Source organism: Pinus tabuliformis, chromosome 6, assembly GCF_031772625.1.
Source record: "Pinus tabuliformis cultivar Carrire ecotype Pingquan chromosome 6, CPIR1, whole genome shotgun sequence".
NCBI classification, from domain to species: Eukaryota; Viridiplantae; Streptophyta; class Pinopsida; order Pinales; family Pinaceae; genus Pinus; species Pinus tabuliformis.
In genome coordinates this window covers 1846396238-1846418338 of record NC_142292.1, presented here as the reverse complement: position 1 = coordinate 1846418338, position 22101 = coordinate 1846396238, and positions in this window count along the sequence as shown.

Genomic DNA, 22101 nt, shown 5'->3' with positions numbered 1-22101 from the left:
CCTTTAGGTTGGCAAACACAGTAGGCAACAACCACGGTTTGCGATTGATAGCCATGCAGATGTTCATATCCATCAAGATCCAGAATATTTTTCTATATTTGATGCACTAAGCATCCTTGGTCTCCCATAGCAAAGTGTACTTCACTACTTCTAGCAAGTTCGGCGCGACCGAGGGGAATTGACTATCTTCCGGCAGCTCCTAGGCTACCAGCGTAATAAACAGCAAGAGCCACACATAGTGTAGAGTCTTACTGAGCTCCTATGCCTCATGGTAATTTGCAAGGAACTCACCGTAGAGATAGTGCACCCAATTGTACTGACTCCTTCGACACATTGGGCTATAAGACCAACGACTGGTGCCGGCACTTCATCTGCACGACACTTCCTCATAACCTTTCCTGCCAAAATCTGCATGGCCACCTTGACTGTAGGGTCACTGATACTTGAGAAGACATAGCCTCGCGGCTTCTTTACAAGCTTGAATTTCTCCTTCATGGCCTCCACGAGGGCCAGCTTGCCACCTTTTCCACCAAACATCATGGCTGAATTTTCTCCTGTGTAGGGTAGCAGCCTGCATGCCCTTTTTGTCCTTTATACTCTCCTTGGTTGGGGTCGGCTTTGGCCTAGGTGTCCGTGGTGATTTGGGAACTTCAGCTAATACTTCTGCAACCTCTAGAGAAGCTCCCTCTACCTCCCTAACAACCTCTGACACAACCCCCTCAGCTGTCACTGCTTCAGTGTCCATAGCTTTTGCGGGTGTCGAAATGACGCTATTCAAAAATTCTTGTGTCTCCTTTGGTAATTGATCAAACGCCGAACTCGCTATCAGAGCTTCAAAGAATTCACAGTTCATGTGCACCTAAGAGCTCAACACCTCAATTCTTAAAATGCCAAGTGTTTTTTGCTGGGCAGCCACCTATAATTTATAGGGAATTTTGAATTCAAATCCGGTCGTTCCCCCCACATCCAATTCATTAATGCCGGATTGGCGGTAGATTTTCAAGGATCTTACCCATAATGTTTGTCTTAAATGTTGGCCGTCCACTCCATTTGGCTGTATTCCTACCATCAAATCATGAATAGTGACTTTAACGGTCACTTTTTGGCTGACCTACATGATTTCTCCCTGGGTAGCGCAACTTCCTTTGCACTGTCACGAACCCGGTGACATTTTCTTGCTTCCGACAAGCCTCTAATCACATAGTTCCCCAACCCGGGAAGTGTAGTTTATAGTCCCGCGCCTCCTTTCAGTTTCCTGGAGTGCTGATACTATGCTACCCTCATATAGTCACCTGGCTGGATCACCAGTTTATGGCTTCAACCAGTTGCCACTCACCTTTCCTGGGAAGGGATCTCCATTCAATTTAACCAACTTGACTGCTCCACTGTCGATAATCTCCTTATTGACATAGGGACCTAACCAATGCATTTTGAATTTCCCTGGAAATTTATCAAACTTATTGTCATATAACAAAACCAGATCATTTACCTTAAAGGTGTGCAACTTAATGTGTTGATCATGCCATGCTTTTCCATGCTGCTTTTGGACTTGTTGGTGAAATCCAGTTAGAAATATCTCTTCCTCAAGCTTAGCCAGCTGCACGAGCCTCTCTTCCAGGGCTCCATGATCTGTTGTACCTGTGAGTGCTGCTATGTGTATAATAGGCACAATGTATTCCATGGGCATCATTGCTTCAACACCGTATACAATTCTAAAGGGTGTCTATTTAGTCAATTTTTTGCATGTCGTCTGATAGCCCCATAGAACTGCGGGTATGTGTAGGTCCCAATCACTTCACTAAGCATTGCAAACCTTGGTCAGCATGTTTTCTATCACCTTATTGAATACTTCCACCATCCCATTAGCCTATGGGTGATAAGGCATGTTGTTCTGGTGATATACCTGAAATTCCTCTATTAGTGCGCTGATTGTTTCATTCAGAAAGTGCATACCACAATCGCTCATCAGAACCTTTGGGTACCCAAATCACGTCAATACAAACTCAAAGAGGAACTTCGCAGCGATCATGCCTACGTAGTCCTTCACAAGTTGTGCCTCTGCCCATCGAGTCAAATACTCAGTCACGGTGATAATGTACCGTGCTCTCGTCTTCTTTCCTTGGGGCTGAATGGGTCCCACAAAATCTATCGTCCATTTCTCAAAAGGTTGTAATGTCATCTATGGGTTTAGAGGTAGCTCATCCCTCCACGATGACCTGCTAGATCTTTGACACACATCACACGCCTTGTAGTAAGCTTTTGAATCCTAATGGAGGGTTGGCCACCACAACCCTGCACGTAGAATCTTCTACGCGGTTGCTCTTCGTGCATAATGGCCTCCTGCGGCACCGCCATGAGCGTTTGCGAGGATACTGCTCCTTTCAAACTCTGGTACATATCATCGTAATACTTCATCAGACCCTATTTTGTATAGATTTCCAGAAATGGCAGAAAAGTCTTCCGCGCGTGCCACTAACTCCTTTTCTTGCTAGATGGTGTAACCTTCTGGGGTAGTTTCTATCGTTAGGAAGTGTATGATGTCTTCAAAGTGACCATCCGTGATGTGCACTACAAATAGCTATGCATCAAGCAATCCCTCCTCCAAATTAGTGGGCTCTTCCCCTGTCTCGATATGCGACATATGGTCTGGTCCTGCGTTCAGTCATCCAGGCTTCACGTTAACTTCAAAATCATACTCCTATCTTATTTACTAAGTATTTCAATGGGAATGATTCGTATACATCTTAAAATGTCCACCCAGCAAATACTGTCTAAAATTTTGGAGCACGTATACCATGGCTAATCCTTCGCGCTCAGTGGTGGAATAGTCCTTATCAACCTTGGATAACCTCCTGCTTATGAATGCTATAGGATGGTCCAATTATCCTCTGCCATCTTGTGTCAGTGCTACTCCCAGTGCTATACATGACGCGTCTACATGCACATGAAACTCCTTCTTCCAATCCGGGAAGACTAAAATTGGCATGGTGACCATTTTTCCTTGCAATACATCCAAGCTTTTCTTACATTCCTCGTTCCAACAGAACATGACATCCTTTTTCTACAACTTCTCCATAGATGCGGTGATCTGGGCATAGCCCTTGATAAACTTCCTGTAATACCCAGTATGTCGTAAGGTTGTGCACAACTATTTTACACTCCTTGGCACCTCCAGGTTAAGTATCACTGTGATATTCACGAGATCTACCATCAGTCCCTGTCAACAAACCACATGACCCAGCAGAGTCACAAAAGGAACAAAAAACAGGCATTTCTTCAGATTGAGCGCAATCTGGTACCTTCGACAAGTATCTAGTATCAGGCACAAACTTTCCACATGGAGTTTCACCAACCCAAACACAGTCCAGTCATCAAAGTACACCTCCAGAAACTTATGAATGAATTCTTAGAATGTAGCAATGACTACACGTGAAAAAATTGCAGGTGCATTCTTTGATCCAGAAGGCATTACAGTGTAATGAAAACATTGCCATTTAGTCGCGAAGGTCGTCTTACTTCTATCCTTCGGCGCAATTTTGATCTGATGGTACCCAGAGAACCCATCACTGAAGGAATATGCTTCTTGGCCACCTACATTATCCAATACCTCATCAGTAAACGGAGTCGGGAAGGGATCATGTACGCAAGCGTCATTCAACTTCCTGAGATCTACGCATATCGTTATTTCATCCATTTGCTTCTTTTCCTATACCACCATTGGGCTCACCCAATTAGATTCTTCTACGAGCTCAATGATGCCTGCCACGAGCATCTTGTCTAGCTCTAGGTAGACCTTCTCCTTATACTTTGGATTGAGACGGTAAGGTCTTTGCCTAAACGGCTTCGTGTCAAGTTTTAACATGATATTCATAACACCCAGGTCTCCTATTATCCCCTTTATCTTCGTAAACTTGGTAGGGAACAAATCCTGGTATTTGCAGAGCAATTCAGCGGCCTTATCTACCATCACGTGATCCCAGTAATCTCCAATGTTTGCGAATTTGGGATCCGCCTCCATACCAATATTTACCTGTTCCATTTTCAGTGGCGTAGTTATATCAGAATTCTCAATCTACAGTCCCTTGACCTCGTGGTGACCATCGGTTTCAGGGAAATTAATCTTTCATGGATCCTTGTCTTCTTCTTCAGCAGTCACATTATAGCATTACAGTGCATGGCTCAGCTAAGTAGTCCAATTGGGTTGAATCAAATCCAAAGGATCCTGTAGGATCGTAAAGATTGTTGCTTTAACTTCTTGCAGCGCTTCGTGAATACAGTCAAACCAGTCTTCGAAGCTGAACGTCATTATGAATCCTTCACGCAGGATATCCCATTCACCTGTGCCATGGTAGAGCTCTGTCTCCAAGTACCAGTTCATTGGGATGACATCCAAGGTATGATAGAACAAGTGCACCCATTTAGGATGGGGCTTCGCTCGATAAGCAATAGCCCATTTGGCCAAGTGTGCATGTGGGTCATCCTTCCTGTCATATTTTTCTATTATTCGTACCTTTGTCTTCCCAAAGCATGTTCTCATCATCCTCCTACACTCGTGCCAATCATCAAAGCTACCCTTGTGTGTACCCCACCATCTTGCGGGCATAGCATGCAGTGCCCAGTCCAAAGCCGAGAAGTGCTGCTTTTCTAGTACCTCCCTTTGAAATGCATCCAAAAGTACATCTACATCATTCAGGCCATCGTAAGTGGGCAGATCTCTAACCTCTGATGATACATTGCGCAGTGACCAGGTCATCATGTTACAACTCAGTGTGGTTACTTAAGGTAGCCAATTTTTCCAACGCTCTAATTCTTCATCAGAGTCTGAGGTGCAGGAACTCTCGCGCTCCCATGTAATTTGTCCATCCACTATCGGATTCACCCAATCTTGGTCTTGTGTTGTTATCTTATATATGCAGTCAAAATCGTCATCACTCTCATAATCATTGATCGGTTCAGTATAGCGCAATCCTTCAATAGGATCTAGGGGTATTATTACATGGAGCAATTTCTTTTCGAATATCATATTTTGCTTCTTTAGGTTGATTACCCCGTTCATGTCAGTAGCCTAATCAATGCCAAGGAGCGCAGGGTAGGGGTTGTTGTCATCCACAATTTCTATCATGCCAAAGTCATCTAATGTGCTTGCGCCTTCAACATCTACAGTCACTCCTTGCAGTCGTCCCATGGGGATGATCTTCTGCTGATTTTCCATCCTTAACTGAATCAGAGACCACTGCAGTGCGGGCCTCCCCATCCGCTCCGAAGTCTACTTTGGTAAAACATTCGTGTTTGACCCTAGATCCAAAATAACCTGATCCATTTCATATTCTCCTATCTACGCTGTCAGTCTCATCTATCGTTTTGTTCTTGCTTTATGCTTACCAATCTTCTGTACCTCGCGCGGTTCACCCGGAGTGTTTCCGGCGCATATATTTATAAGCTCCTTTAACCCCTTCATAGCCTTGCTATCACGCAACAACTTCATGCAGGTTTCTAGAAAGGTCATAAGCATAGAAGGGTCCATTTCCTGATGAGGCTTATCCTTGCTCCCTAAGGTAGAGGCCTCAATGAAGCTCTTCTTCGCTTCCATGAATGTTTTGCGTGCACACTCCAAATCAAATTTAGCCTCCTTTGCCGGAGCTTTGCCAACTGATGCGTTGTCTTTGGGCTATTTTCCCTTATCATCTCTCATTGTAATTCCACTTCAGAGCACTATATTCACATTTGGATCCTCCTCGTGAGGCTCAGACCTCATCATCTGCAGGTTTTGAGTTGGCTGAGGTGGTAGCACCCCTTTGTCGCGTATCATCGCTATCAGCATGGACAATCCTCCATTTCATGATCAAACAGAGTGAAATATTTTCACGACAGATGCGTCAGTTTAGTGCATTCATGGGCATAGTGTCCTAGTCCTCCACAAATGTAACAGATCAACTGTCCCCGACCTCTGCTAGGTCCTCCTCTGTCTTGGCCTCGTCCGCGCCCTTGAATTCCTATTCGCGCCATCCCAGTGCTCTAGTCAGGGGGTCGCGTTTCTGCCTGAACCCTATAGGCGGGTGTTCTGTCCATCATCAATTCATAACTTCGGTAGTGCCACTCATCATGCCCTACCGAATTGTAGAAGTTGTAGAATAGTTGTTGTCGTGTTTGTACAAACTTCTGTAGTAAATGACAGTTATCTGTCGCATGTTTTCCAGCTTCCTAAGATATAGTGCACCACAATGCAAGCCCCGCGCTCGGTCCTATTTGGGCTTCCAACCTCAAAGGCATCATTCCTCCTACTAAAATATAGTTCACAAAGACTGGGCAGTGGTCCTTGTCATGGTCCTGAACTTTACATTTCAGGTACCATACCTCTTCCCGCACCTTCGTTTGAACTATTCTGTCCTGCTTTAAACTTTTCATTTCAAGGCAAATATTTTGCAACTGTGCATGGATCTACTAAACCCCCATACTCGGATCTTGCATCGGTGTTTCATGCAGTCCCATTGCAATCTCCGAGGCCTCTGCTTGAGTCATAATATTCTGTTGTGACAGTGTAACCCTGAGGTGTGGCAGGAGCGAAGCCACGAACCACTCGCAGTGCTGTCCATCTGTTAAGTTCATATTAGCTTCGCAGATTTTACACTTCAACCTCTCATCAAATTCCCAAGGTGTCTCACATGGTTTCATCGCAATTTCCTTGAACCCCACAATCAATTGTGCCTCAGATTTAGGCCTACTGAACTCTTTATTCAACGCGGTCTGGATCACTACCACCCTAGTGTTTGGGTTATCATTAGAGTACTTGATGTACCAGGTTAGCGCGTGATCCTGCAAAGAACTAACCAATGTTGCCTTCTTCATGTGGTCAGTTTTGATGCCTTGAGCTTCCAATACAGCTTTCACGATGAACCAAAACTAGTCCGGGTCCTCACTTCCCAAGCCTTTAAACAAAGATAACTTCACTGAATTTTCCATGTTGAACTGCGGTGGAGGTGGTGGTGGTATGGGTGAAGTCGCAGGTGATGGTGGTCAAGTTGGAGGTGGTGTAGGTGGAGGTGGCAATCACGGAAATCCCTGTCTTATTAACTGAACTGCACTTTGCGGAGAAGCCTACGGTACTCCCTCTTTGTCACCCAGCGGAAGTGAAATCAGTGGGCTATATTCAGGACCCTTTCTTCCTTCATTCATGTAAGTCTTTCCACTTCGCGTAGCTCCGAACATCAAGGTAGCTGCATAACCCATTTTTCGCACAATAACATCTTAATCCAGGTATTTAAAGACTTCAAGTACTTACCTCGCAAACCTTTGAAAAAGCGTCACTCCACCTCGTTGTAACTAACTGAGGTATCGACCACGAATTTAGTCACAAATCCTCCTATGATGCAATCGAGCCAATTATTGACAGCACGGGTGATCTTATCCTCAGAGGACTCCAGTTTTTATACCAACTCCAAGGTCCAGATAATAGGACCATCAAGTCTCCACCTTCCTTGGCTATCCGCTAGCTTCACGATCCACTCGTATAACTCAACTGGAAAGGAACATAGAAAGATATCATAGATATATGTATATAAGTACCTATCCAGCCAGTGTTCCTTTGTCAGGCGTGAATTTCTGTTCTCCTGTGCCGCGAATTCGTGGATCTTCCTATCCAACCAGTCTTTGATCTCTTTCTTAGTGGGATTCTAGTGATACGATATCACACATCTCTCATACAGATTCTGGTCTCAGCAATGGAACCATTTGTTGGCTTTGTGGGGCCTGACCCAGGTTCAGTGTTAGTTAGCCAAAAAAATCCCTACACTACTGGCCCTTTCGGCATCAACCCACAGAGTGCGGACCGAAGTCTTACCCGAAGTAGTAAGGGGGTTTGCTGGAATCAAGTTTCCGCACCCTGATATGGTCGTGATGTCAGTTTATACCCTCTGTTCCTACTTTCGCATAGGTCACTAAGCTTTAGGGCTCTGTTAGTCTAGCCCTTTATACTGCCCTTCAGGACCTCTGTGACGGTGTATGATGGACCTTCGCGCAACCTTAACCTAGGGTATAGGTACTTTTGCACTGTTATGACAACGTATTGTACAGGTTCCCTAGCTATCTTAAGTATTTCACTTATCTTATTGAACAATCACAGTTAGCACTACATAAACTAATATTCTTACTTGTGTTCAATTAACCAACATAATCACACATATTCGGGCATCACATAAACATTGTAAATTAACCCAACCACAAATATAACTAGATGCATTAACAAGAAATAAATACATAGAATTTGTAGAATACTTCTCTATATTGATATCTTCAGACTATTACAGACTCTATCCGCCCTGCGCACACAACTGCAGTGGTCCACGTACTTAGTTGCGGACTTCCACCCTAGGCCTCTGCACACTCAGTTGCAGAGCCTCTACATACACTAAGACCCAAAACACTTAGAATTCTCTACCAAGACTCTTCACTTCATTCTTTGTTATCTTCTAACTACTTAGAGCTTACTTACTTAGTTCCTTTTTATAGTCGATTTTACACTCTACAAAATAAGGGCAGACAACCCTTTATGACTCATGACACCTTCACGCTCCGCAACAACAAAATGCAGAAAATTTACGACTTTATTACAAAATTTGTCCCAAAACATGGGCTTTTAGCTGCAAAACTGTCCTTGGGGGAACCTGTTCCCAACAGGTGTCCACCGCAGTCTCCATCATGGATCTCTTGCATGACTTTATCTTCTTCATTTTCGAACAATTTGTTTAGTAAAACACCACCAGCATCTTTCAAGTAAAAATTTTGATTCAAAATACAAAACTTAACATCTTTAGGTTTGATAAATCTAGCCTTTGTTTTAGTTAAACTCGGAGGAGCTTGTAAATTATGTAGCAAATAAATAATATCTGCATACCAAGGAGAGGTAGCAAAAGCTTTTGCTACCATTGGAGTCGCCAACTCATCTAGTTCATTAAATATTGCCATAAAATTTATATTTAAAGCATGCAAGTTAGATTTTTCCATTAATTTTTCTAACCCTTAATGTTTGATGAGTTTAATGGGTCAGATTTCAATATCATATTCTAGTATAACAAAAATCCACTTACCCCTTTTCCCATCTGGATTGTTTTGAGTCAGTATATCTTTAACTACTGCACTTGGAACAAAAGAAATGATGTGTGAATGAAGAATATGCACTCTGAAATATTTTATAGCCTTTACCAGGGAAAAATCTTGTTTTTCCATAATGTCATATTTAAATGTTGCATCTCTCAAAAATTTGTTGAAAAGAACAATGGGTTGTTCATGGCCCTCATCATTCTTTTGTAGGAGAACTGTAGCAATGGTGTGTTCTGAAGCAAATGAAAAAATTAGAAAATGTTTAGTAAAATCTGGAATAATTAACACAGGTGCCTCAGGTGAGTGAGAGAAGGTTACAAATCAATCAATCGCATGAAAATTCTAAAAATCTTAACAGATAAAAACAAAAATAAAACCTGAAAGCGATCGTGGAGCTGCCTCGGCCCTCGCACGCCGCCTCCCTGCGTGATCTGCTCCCCCAGCGGATTGAGCAGACCCAGACCTTTTGCTATTCGACTTCCTCTGCTGACCGAGAGTCGATCTCAGCTAGATCTGATAGCAGATCCGGTTAGCCGGTCTTGGAGGCCTCATCTCTGTGCGCGAGCCCAGCCCTGAGGGCGGATCAGATCGAATCTGTGGGTGTTTATGGAGTTCCGGGCAGGATCTGACCTCATTTAATCTTGAAGATCATGGAGACTCTGGGCTCCCCCCAGGGCCCATCTGCTCCTCCACCCCTTTCGCCTTCGGAGGCCTTCATGCAGCTTCTGGCAGGGCTCCCTAAGAAGAAAGCCCCTGAACCTTCGAAATTTGTGAAAAGATTGGAGGATATCCCTGCGATTTCCCTCCCGCCTGAAACCCCGATGCAAGTTGCTCTGTCGCTGTCCGAACGAGCCCTCGTCGGTCAGTTTACGGGGCTCTGGCCGTCTCCCAAATCCACGGAGAGCTGGGTCTCCAGAAACTGGGCGCCGCTGATCAGAGAAAGCGTCACCTCTTACTTCCTGGGGAGAGGCTATTTCCTCTTCGAATTTACAGCAAAGGAGGACAAAGAACTGATCTTCCGAAACGACCCCTACTTCATGGGTCCTCGGGGTCTGTACCTTAACAAATGGACCCCGGACTTCGATCCAGCAGTGGATGTTCCTAATGCAGTCCCTGTGTGGGTTAGACTCCCGAACCTCCCGGTTCATTGTTGGAATTGGGACTCTCTGCGTCATATTGGAAATGCTCTGGGGAAATTTATTGATCAAGCGAACAATAAGGACCAATACGACTGCGCCCGGATATGCGTAGAAGTAGATCTGGAGGTAGGGCTCCCTGAGGCCATCACGATAAATGTTGGAAGCTGGACGCATCTGCAGAAGCTGGACTATGAGCAGTTGCCCTTCAAATGCCGGAAATGCCACGAGTATGGACATTTCGCCAGAGGCTGCCCATCCAACGCCGAGGCCGCGCAGGGAAAGGATGATGGATGGAATCAAATCAAGCGCCACAAACCCAGGAAGACGGGAGGTCCAAGTAGCAAAGGACAGCCACCTGTTCAACATATTCCACCACCCTCAGGAAATCGGTTCGATCCGCTCAGCTCTCAACAAGAGAAAACTCAGGATGCAGAGACCCAAAAGGAGCCCGATCCCACAGAGGAGATTGGGAAACAAATCCCCGATTCTTCAAGCAAAGGCACTCCTTCAGCCTCCAACAAAGACACAAATGAGGAAACCCCCAAAAGCAAGAATGATGAAGACAATGAAGAAGAGCAGATCACAGATGACTCAGAAGAGGAAGGAGAAATAGGTGAGTCCCAAGCCTCGGTCAGAAGATCCACGAGAGGTCGAAAAACGGATAGAGAAAAAAGAGAGGAGGAGATGTATAAAGAAAAATTACAAGGCAGCCAGCCCACTCTGGAAAAATTGCTAGCCTCAAAGCCTAGAATGCCGAAAAGCCAGCCTCATGGCTCCAAGCGAGCCCATCAAAAACATAAATAATGAAGATCATCTCCTGGAACTGCAGAGGTATGGGGAGCAAGGTCAAGGAAGAAGCCATACGAAGCCTGATAAGAACAGAGACCCCAGACATACTTCTCATCCAGGAGACTAAGCTGGAAGACGCAGTCTTCCTGCAATCAAGCAAGAAACTATGGTTCAAAAGCGAAGCAAGAGCAGTCTCCGCTAGGGGAGCCTCGGGAGGTATTGGTACTCTTTGGATTGATAACAAATTTGCAGTCATCAGTGAAGCCAGCAACACTCACTGGTTGTTGCTGAAAATTCAGAACCTGAACACTAAAGAAACTCATTGCATTTTCAATGTCTACTCCCCAGTCAATGCTGGGGAAAAAAAAGCATGCTGGGATTCGATAAGACTTCAAGCAGACCTCATGAATCTGGAGAATATTATCATTACCGGAGACCTCAATCTTACTCTCAGCTCGTCTGAAAAAAGAGGTGGTAGCGCTGTCCATGATCCGGCAAGAGAATGGGCTGAGGACCTCATGCAAGACTGGGATCTGATTGACATCAAACCCTCCTCCGGTAAGTACTCTTGGACCAATAAAAGAATAGGCCCAGGGCATATAGCAGCTAGATTAGACAGATTCTTCATGCAAAGTTCTTATTTATTGCTGGGAATAGAACCAAGAATGTACATTCTCCCCAACAGTATCTCGGATCATAAACCCATAAAGCTAGAATTACTTCCTCACCTTGACCTGGGTCCTATTCCCTTCAGATTCAGTCCAAACTGGATCAAGGAACCAGATTTCATGCAGCTTGTTAAGGAAAGCTGGAATCAATCTATTAAAGGATCCCCCTTCTTCATATGGGAAGAAAAGCTCAGAAGGGTAAAAAGAGCTCTAAAACATTGGGCCAAAAGTCTACCCAAACCGGATACAGAAAGAAAAAATATCAAAGTTGCCCTTGTCAATCATCAATCTCATATGGAAGATTCTCCAATTACCAAAGATCTGCTTGACCAAGAAGCCCACCTCCAACAGCACTATAATAAAGCCTGTCTTGCAGAAGAGGAATACTGGCGACTAAAATCTAGAAGTCTCTGGCTCAAATCAGGGGACAGAAATACAGGTTTTTTCCATAAGCAAGCGCAGAGCAGAAAATGTTATAACACCATCTCCGAGATCAAGGTGGACAGTGAAACATTCAAGGAGTTTGCAGACATAAAGAAGGCAGCCCACACCCACTTCCTAAAGTTATATAGCGAAGAAGAGGTACAACACCATGCTTCAAATCTTTTAGATACGATCCCAGCTACAATTTCCCCAGGCATGAACGAAATCTTGGAGGCCAAAATAACCAAAGATGAAGTCAGAAAAGCATTATATGACATGGATCCAGACAAGGCCCCTGGGCCGGATGGATTCTCTGCCAGATTTCTTCAAACATGCTGGTCCATTATTAAAAAAGATCTGATTAAAATGATCCAAAAATCTCAGAACAGCCAAAAAATAGGAGGGAGCACAAATTCTGCCTTCTTAGCCCTTATTCCCAAGGAAAAAGGGGCCAGCAACTTCAGCAGATTCTGGCCGATCTCACTATGTAACATTGGGTATAATCTAATCACAAAAGTCATAGCAAATCGTTTCAAGCATATACTCCCTAAAATAATCCCGGAGAACCAACGCGGCTTCATCCAAGGGAGGCAGATCGTGGACAACTTCACCCTTGTTTAGGAGGCAATCCACTGAAGTCTCCATCGTAAAGAGCAAGGTATGGTAATTAAACTTGACCTAGCAAATGCATTTGATCGTGTAAATCACAGATTTTTGTTAAAAGTTATGAGCAGGTTTGGGTTTGGATCAAACTTCATTAACTGGATCCGGGCTTGCGTTTCAGAGCCATGGATTGCCCCTCTTGTGAATGGAAGAGCCACGAACTTCTTTAAAGCATCAAGAGGGCTCAGGAAGGGGTGCCCTCTCTCCCCTCTGCTATTTGTCACTCAAGCATCAGCTCTCAGTTTCCTCTTGGGAAAAAAAAATGCAAGACCAAGATTTAATGGGACTGCGTATAGCAAGAGGAGTCAAGAACATCAACCACGCTTTGTTCGCGGACGACACCCTGCTCCTGGGCGCTGCCTCCCTCTCCACCGCCTCCAAATTCAAAGCTGCCCTGGAAGAATTCAGCATGGCCTCTGGCAGCGTTATTAATAAGAACAAGTCTCACATCTACAGTTGGAACACCCCGCCCACACTTCTCTCTGATATCTCCAGATGCCTCGGATACACAGCCTCTGCTTCTTGGTCCTCCTTCAAATATCTGGGCCTCCCGGTTGTACACAAAAGAATCTCAAGCAAAGATTGGCTTCCCCAGCTTGAAAAATTTCAGGCAAAAATTCAGGCCTGGGGCTTCACCTGGCTCAACTATGCTGGTAAGTCCGTTCTCATCAAATCAGTGCTCACTAGTCTTCCCATTTTTCAATTTGCAGGTATGCTTGCTCCATCAATCATCCTAAAAAAAATGGACGAGCATATCCGGAGATTCTTCTGGAAAGGTGGAAAGCAGAACGAAAGAAAAATCCCCCTCATCAGTTGGGAAGCAATCTCTAAGCCTCTGTGGGAGGGAGGTCTTAATTTTAAGAATTTGGGCCATCTGAATGTAGCAATGGTGGCAAAGGTCATCTGGAGAGTTGTCGCGCCCAATCCTGGTTGGGCCCAAACAGCTCTCAGGAAAAAATATCTCTGTGGCCCTCGCTCCAGCTGCTTAGACCAAGTAATCCGCCTGCCTAATTCGCCTTTCCTTAAACTCTATGATAAGGCCGCCTCCCTGATAAAAAATCACTGTTATAGAATTCCAGGTAACGGCAAGAAAACAAAAATTTGGACTGACAGAATCCTATCCAAAGATCCGATCAGCGACAGAGTGCATTTGGGCGAGCTTCGGGAGTGGATGGAAAGAAATAAGTTAAATACGCTCTGGGATATCTCCCTTTGGAAAGGCAGCGAATGGACTGGCTGGAAGTCTGTTGATTTGCCAGATCGCCTGGTCGCTGACTGGGCCACGCTGACCGGACTCCTCCACGGCATTGCACCCTTGAACAGGCATACACAGGACGCAATCGGCTGGGGAAATAAATCAAAAGGGTATACAGTTGCTGAAGGTTACGTTAAGCACAGAGAGAGACCGCACGTCCCCATCAACCCAGCGCCATGGCAAGCGATCTGGCGAATTCAGGCGTGGCCCAAAACAGACACGTTTGCGTGGATGCTGTGCCATGGCAAAATCCTCACCTTTGATCGTTTGCAGAAGCTGGGATACAACGGACCCTCCATATGCCTCCTATGCAGCAACAGTGAAGAATCAGCTGCGCATCTCTTCCTGGATTGCAGTTTCGCCAAACAGATATGGAGCGCCCTGTTGTATGTCTTGGATCCCTCCTTCCAACTTCCGCATACAATGGCTGAACTCTTCGCTAGCTGGGCTTCCAATTATCCTGGGCCTCCTCCTCAAAATCAGTTAATCAAATCAGCCTGGGCCATTCTCCCAAAGGTCATTTGCTGGCAGCTGTGGCTGGAACGCAATAGAAGAACCTTCAGAAATGACAGGCAGCACCAAAAAATTATTGAAGTCAAGATCAAGTGCCAATTAAAGGAATGTCTGTCCCAAATCAAAGATGATGCAAATCTCACCCACCAGGACAAAGTTTGGGGCTCCTTCCTGGGATTACAATTTCTCCCAGCAATCAGGAAAGCACCTCCACTCAAAGAATGGCAAATTAGGAAAACAGAAGCTGACTTCCAAGACTGGCTCATAATTCAATCAAGCTACTTCCTTTTTTTCGATGGAGCAGCTAAGGGCAACCCGGGCAGAGCAGGTGCTGGAGGTGTCATTCTAAACCCAACAGGAATAAAAATCCACTCATTTGCTTGGGGGCTTGGACACATGACCAGCACACAAGCTGAGGCCTTGGCCCTTCTGCAAGGCCTCAAGACCCTAAAAGAGCTGAAAATAAGGGAAGCAACTGTTATAGGAGATTCTCAAATCATAATAGGTGCTATGATCTCTAATTCCCCTGCAGCAGACCTTAATCTAGCCAGAATGATCTTCAGAATCAAGGCCCTTGAAAGTGACTTCCAGAAGCTGAGCTACTATCATGTTTTGAGAGCCCACAATAAAGAAGCTGACAGCGAAGCAAATAAAGCAGCTCTCCTATCTGCCGGGGTCAAGTTGAAAGAAGGAAAAGAATCATGGGAAGCCATACCTTAACTCGCGGTCCGCCATGTTTTACTGCTTGATCCAAAAAAAATTTGTCTGTATATCCAAGTGGGGGAAAATAGAGGATATCGAAACCAAAGATCTTTATGCTATGGGGAAAATCTCAAGTCACATTAACCGCCTCACTTCCATAAGTGAAACTTCTCAGGATCCAGACATTCTCATTGTACTTCGAAATTTGGCATTCAAGCCAGGAGGAATATAAATACAATATAACCGTTTCTGTCAAAAAAAAAAAAAAAGCTTGCTTTACACTATTAAATGATTGTCTTTCTTCCATTTTCCATTTAACCTCAATATCCTTCTTTAGCATATTGGTTATATTCATTAAAAGTTCAACTAAATTCGAAATGAATCTCCTTAGAAAATTTATCTGTCCAATAAAAGATTGAACTTCCTTTATATTCCTATGGGGATTAATTTTGAGTATAGCTTCAATGCTATTGGGATCTATCTTGGTTCCTCTTTTTGAAATTATGTGTCCCAACAGTTTTCCTTCTTGCAAACTGAATAACTTTTTCTTGGGGTTGAGGGAAATGCTAAATTTTCGACACTTTTCAAAAACTCCTCTCAGGTGATTTAAGTGTTCCTCATCTGTTTTCAAAAGAACAGTGATTTCATCCAGGTATATAACTATGAAATGACCCATTTCATTAGCAAAAGTAAAATCCATGGCTCTCTGAAACATTTCTCCAGCATTCATTAGACCAAAAGGAATTTTCACATACATGAAAGTGCCCCAAGGTGTAGTAAACGTTGTTTTCTCTTGATCACCTGGGTGTACCTCATCTGTTTTCGAAAAAACAATGATGTCATCCAGGTATATAACTATGAAATGGCCAATTTCATGAGTAAAAGTAAAATCCATAGCTCTCTCAAACGTTTCTCCAACATTCATCAGACCAAAAGGCATTTTCACATATATGAAAGTGCCCCAAGATGTAGTAAACATTGTTTTCTCTTAATCATCTAGGTGTACTAAGACCTGGTTATAACTGGAAAAGCCATCCAACAAGGGAATCATGCTGGATCCAACTACATTCTATAGGTTGTGGTCCATATTAGGTAGATGGTAATTGTCTTTTAGAGAGGCCTTATTTAAATTCTGGAAATCAATGCAGAGCTTGATTTCACCAGTCTTTTTTTGAGTGGGAACCAAATTCGACACCCATTTGGAATATCTCAGACATACTATGATTTTTTCATCATACATTCTTTTTACCTCTTTTTGAACTAGAGGCATAAACGTTGGATTAATCCTCCTTAATTTTTGTTTAAAGGGATTATGATCTTCTTTCAATGGAAATTTGTGTTGTATGATACTGGTTTCATAGGATTTTACATCCTCATAACTCCAGGAAAAAACATCAATGTATTTTTTGAACAATTTAATGTACTTCAGCTTTGCAACTGCAGGTAAGGATTTAGACAAATTGATCATTTTGGGTTGAAGTTCAGTCCTAATGTTATGTTCCTCAACACCAGCTCCAGTGGGTTCAATTTTGGGCTTCTTAGCTACATCATTGGAATCAAATAAATCTTCTAATGGAACAAGCCCTCTAGGTAGGACATTGTCTTTCAGTTGTAAAATATCTGTTTATTATTTTTATTCATTTATTTCTTCATTTATTTCATGCAATTCTAATTTATTTACACTAGTATGTACAACATATTCTACATCAAATTCTATATCTATATTAGGATGTTCAAATTCGTCTTTAGACTGCAAAAGTTTTCAATCTGAGCATCCTCTCAAAAAACCTGCAAGTATATAATGTTATCAAGTACAGTAGGTCTTTTTTTCACTTCAACAGTATATGGACGAGTAGGACGAAATGGTAATTTACAAGTACTTGCTGAAGTAGCTAGACCATCAGGCAATATATTTTGATCTCTTGAAACCGTATATAAACTATATTCAATGAAAGAATCTTGAAATTCTAACACAACATTTCTGTAGGCTCTCATCCTAGGATGTTTTGCATAGTATTCTCCTTTGATTTGTTTTATCATTAACTCAGAATCTCCATGAATGGAAATCCATTTAGCTCCAAGTTTCTTCAAGAGATTTAAATCTAAGATTAAGGCTTCATATTCTGCAACATTATTAGAACACTTCAAATTCAATTTGTAGGAGTGACATTCTGAGTGATGAGTATATTAATCAGAAACCCATACACTAGCACCAACTCCTTCTTTACTCACTCCTCCATCAAAACTTAAATTCCATAAAACTTTAGCTGAATTATCCTACTCCCTGATTAGTGTTTGACCATCAACATTTACGCAAAAATCAATATTATGGCTAGGAATTTGTTCTTGTGTGCTGACATCATTGTAGAGGATAAATGATTCCAAATCAGAATGAACTGAATATATAGGATAATTGTTAGGTCTATCCTGAGTAGTGACCATAAATTTCATGAGTTTCTCTCTGTAGAGCCTTCTGTTCTGACCAAAAACAAGGATTGTTGCATAAGACATATCCATGTATAAGGTTCCTTGGAGTTTGGCTCCCCATGAACGGGAAAGGATTATTCCATATTTGGGTCGGATATCGACAACAACTATGTCCATAAATACACTTTTGGCAGGGATTTGGACTAAATTTACACATAAATATTTTATAAGTCTAATGCATTTAACTTGACTAGAATCAAATGAATACAGGTTTTTATACCTTCTAGTAATATCTAATCCCAACCTTTCCATAATTAATTTCGGCATAAGATTGTGGGAGGCCCCTGAGTCAAGCACATTGTGTAAGAATTTATCATGAATACTTAGGATAGCATAAAAGGGAGGTACATACCTCTTGAAGTTTTCCATCAACTTCTGGGCCAAATAGTAATTCAGGTTTATCATGTGATACATTAAATTTATCAGTGTTTTCTCCCATGTTCAATGCTTTCATTACCTGGGATCTGTAGGCAGTTTTATTCATCAATTCAGTCAGAGGAATAGGAATTTTGAGTTTTTCCAATTCATTTTCTATATTAAATGTTGTTTGTGCTTTATTTGAATTGACAGCTTCTAGTTGATCAGCCACATATTTTAGGGGTATATCTCTTGGTTGGCTGGTGGAGGGATCATTATTTTGAATTGTTTTAAATGCAGTATCAGGTTTTTTCGGAATTAGAACATCAGGATTCTTTCTAGTAAGAATCTCAAAATTCTTTTTGGAAGGTGTTTCAGCTGGTTTCTTTGGTGGAGTATCAGGTGTCTTTCTACTCCTAAGGTTTCATTGTTTATGGAATTCCATAATGGAATTCTTAAAGCCTTTCTTGTAATCCTCTATTTCTTCAAGTTCTATTTCATTCTGGGATAACAGGAAAAGCTCTTGATCTTCCTCAATAAGAAGATATAGTCATTATTATTTACTACCAATAAATCTATTTGAGTGTTCTCTATATCATCAGCTACTTGAGCCTACTCATATGTATAATTCTCTTGGAAATGAGGTATTACCTACTGGTCTGGACCCTTTTGGTCTCTTGTTTATTCAAGGGTTGATTTCTTATATATTTTGGATTTCTTATTTGTCTAGTCTGATTTTCTCTCTAAGGATTCCTATCAGCTATATTCATTATGCCCATCATTTTCTCTACTGTTATCAGTAGATTGTCTAATTTATAATCAGAAGAAACAAAAGATGAAGGTTCCTCTTTTATTGTTACTCTTTTTTCAGTTTTTAACTTAGATTTTTTGGCTATTAAATTAGCCTCTACTTTAAGTGTGTTTGCTTGCATCTCCTCTAAGGTTGGAGGATCTATTTCTCTTAGTTCAGAGGCCATATCAACATTGAATCCTTCTGCGAAATGAATCAGGCTCAATCCCAGGGGTGGTTTAATAGAAATAGGGATTGCGTACTCTTCTATAGTTTCGTTAGGTCCTCTATTAGGGATTTTTTAATTGTTAAGGATCTGTAGAGGACTCTTTTTAACTTCCCACCTAGTTAGGAAAGATTGGTGAAAAATAGAAAGGTTAGTTATACTACCTGCTGCTAAGTTTTTGAACCACTTTCTAACTTCTCCACCTAAGCTCTGGGAAAAAAGCCTCAATTTTACATCATTCTCATCTACTTCATGAAGATCAAAGAAGTCATTCATCCTATCAATGTGTTGTTGTGCAGTAATAGGAATAGTACCATCAAACTGGGGTATCCTAGTCTGATAGTCTTGGGGAATATTATGCAACTGTGGAGGCAAAACCAGGGGTGCATAATGAGCAGCCATGATATTTGGTCTTAAAGGAGGAGCATTTATAGGATTTGTGGGAATTAATTGAGTGACTACTTGTGATACTACTGGATGAGTAGTAGAGATTACAGAAGAGGTAGGGCCAATTGATGTTGGATGAACTGATTAATAAGATGAAACAGATGTTGCAATAGTAAGAGAAGAGATCTCACCAGACTGTTGTATGTAAGCTTGATGTATAGCCTCATCAAGGGCTGAAACAAGATCTTGCAGTTTGTCAAACTCCTGAAAAGCTTGCTGACCCAAATTAGGTTCAACAAATGGTCTTATTGGTTTACATGGTTGAAGAATGGCTTCATCAACCATTGTCTGATCAACAAAAGATTCAAAATTAGTTCTGAAATGACTATGTTCAAAAGGTAGGTCAAACTGAATATCTTGAATGGTATCGAGGTTTTCAGGAAGAGAATTGGCCCTCGAAAGGGGGCTATTGCTTCCTTGGATTTCAACTAAATTTCTCCTTCCGAGTATTCTTTCAGGGTTTTCTAAAATTTTAGGTGGGTCCGAATCAGGATTGGCCCGAGTGTAAATTCTTTTTGGAGCCAGATCTCTAAAAATAAAAAATAACCTCTAACCCTTTCTTTCCAATGTTTTGATCATTAGATTTCTCGAAATAAGGATACAGAAACTAGGGGAATAATATTCTAATGATTAAATGAAGGATTATTTTATAGTCCCCAGTATGGTTGCCAGAATATTAGCACTCAATATTTTTCTGAGGTTATAGAAGAAAATCACCAAGGTAACCACAAACCAACTTTGGAAGCTAGGATCTAGCCCTACCAGCTTCAAAGAGGGCTCTCTGTATAAGATTTAACTTTGTTTGATTGAATATTAGGCTAGTAATTAAGTTTGGGGTTTGATTTGTATTTGAATGGTTGGTTGATTACTAGATTTCCATTGGGATATGGAGTATGTTTCATAAAATAAAGATTAACTATAGTATCTATAGATACATCTCACAAGGCAAGATAGCCAAACTGACTGGATTCTTTAAAGTCTGTGAAATGGAGAAGAAGAACAGAATAAGGTTCACTTTAAAATATAGAGCATTGTTACCTGAATTCTATATTTAAAGATCAGAAGAAAACATAGAAATTATTCGTAGTCGGGTGCAGTGTGTATATGTAACCAAATTCTGCTCTTTATTTATCTATTGAATAATTTAGATTTGAAAAAAACTATGTGCTATAAACAGATAAGTATATACACATAAAATAGATATATGTACTTCACCAAAAACTTGACACATGAATCCTGTGAAAGAGCTTCTGTATTACTTGGAAAATCTGTTGATGCTTCAGAGAGGAATATAATAGAGTTTCTTCGTACAAAAACCAACCTGTATTACTTCAACAATTGAAGTATTTATAACTAATTTACAAAAATATCCTGTCAGGATGACGAGGATGTATCTACAAAATTATATGACTAAATTAAGTTAACTTATTATAATAAAATTAGGTAAATTGAATTGTCTGAAGTGGTGGCACTCAAATGAGGGAATAACTGGTTGTCTGTTAGTGAAATCTTGTTTGTATTGGAACACTGAGTTGTGCCACTAAAATTACCTTTTACTCTAGTAACTCACAAAGTTTATCCCAACGTTGTTCGCTTGGGATATTCATCTTCATCAACTTCCTGTACACTTCATCAACTTCAGTATACCTGGAAAATGTCGGTCGGGTGATGAACAAGTTCAGAATTGCATACTGAATGTCAAGATCATATGACAGTGCTTCCAGGAACGCCTTTCCTATCATGCTGAGTCTTCCAGTTGTAACCTTTGAACTATCTCTTGCCTTGTTCATAATCTTCTCACTGTAATCTGACCACGTGCTGAGCTTGTCGTTAATCACTAACAGGTTTGGAAGTCCTTTCTTATTGGGCATGGAATCCCCCCAAAGCATGTTTTGGGGTTCAAAGCCCAAGTTTTGACCGAATTGTGTTGTAAAGCTTGGCAAATTTCGGGCGTGAAAGTATGTTAGAGTCACAAGGTTGTCCACCCTAGTTTTGTAATGTAATTTTGGCCTACCCATGGTCTACAGACCATGGGAGTGTATAAATAGAGCGAGGCTCTAAGTGTAAAATATATATGATAGTAGAAGAGCAAGAGTCCAACTGACTAAGTGAAGTATGTCTTTCAGTCGTAGAGTAGGAGAAGGCTCTACAGCTGAGTGCGCAAAGGCCTAGTAGTCCGTAGCTGAGTGTGCGGACCCCTATAGCTGAGTCCGCAGGGTGGAGTGGAGTCTGTAACCAAGGAAGGAATTAATAAAGAGAATTTTTATCATAATCCTGTGTATCTATTCTTGGCTTAATGCACGTTTGATATAATTTGCAAGTGTAGTGTTTATTTACTGTGCGCACCTGTATGAATGGTTTATATTGTTAAGTATAACTTAAAGCATGCAAGTAGGATAAGGTAATCAACTAACATTGGAATATCAGTAAAGTCTCAGGTAATAACGTAGAAGAGCAGCAGTCATCCCTTGGGTAGGGCTGCGTGAAGGTAGTCTCTCAGGCTGCGAGGTACAGGAAAGTGAGCGAATTGACTTGCGCGCAGGGTC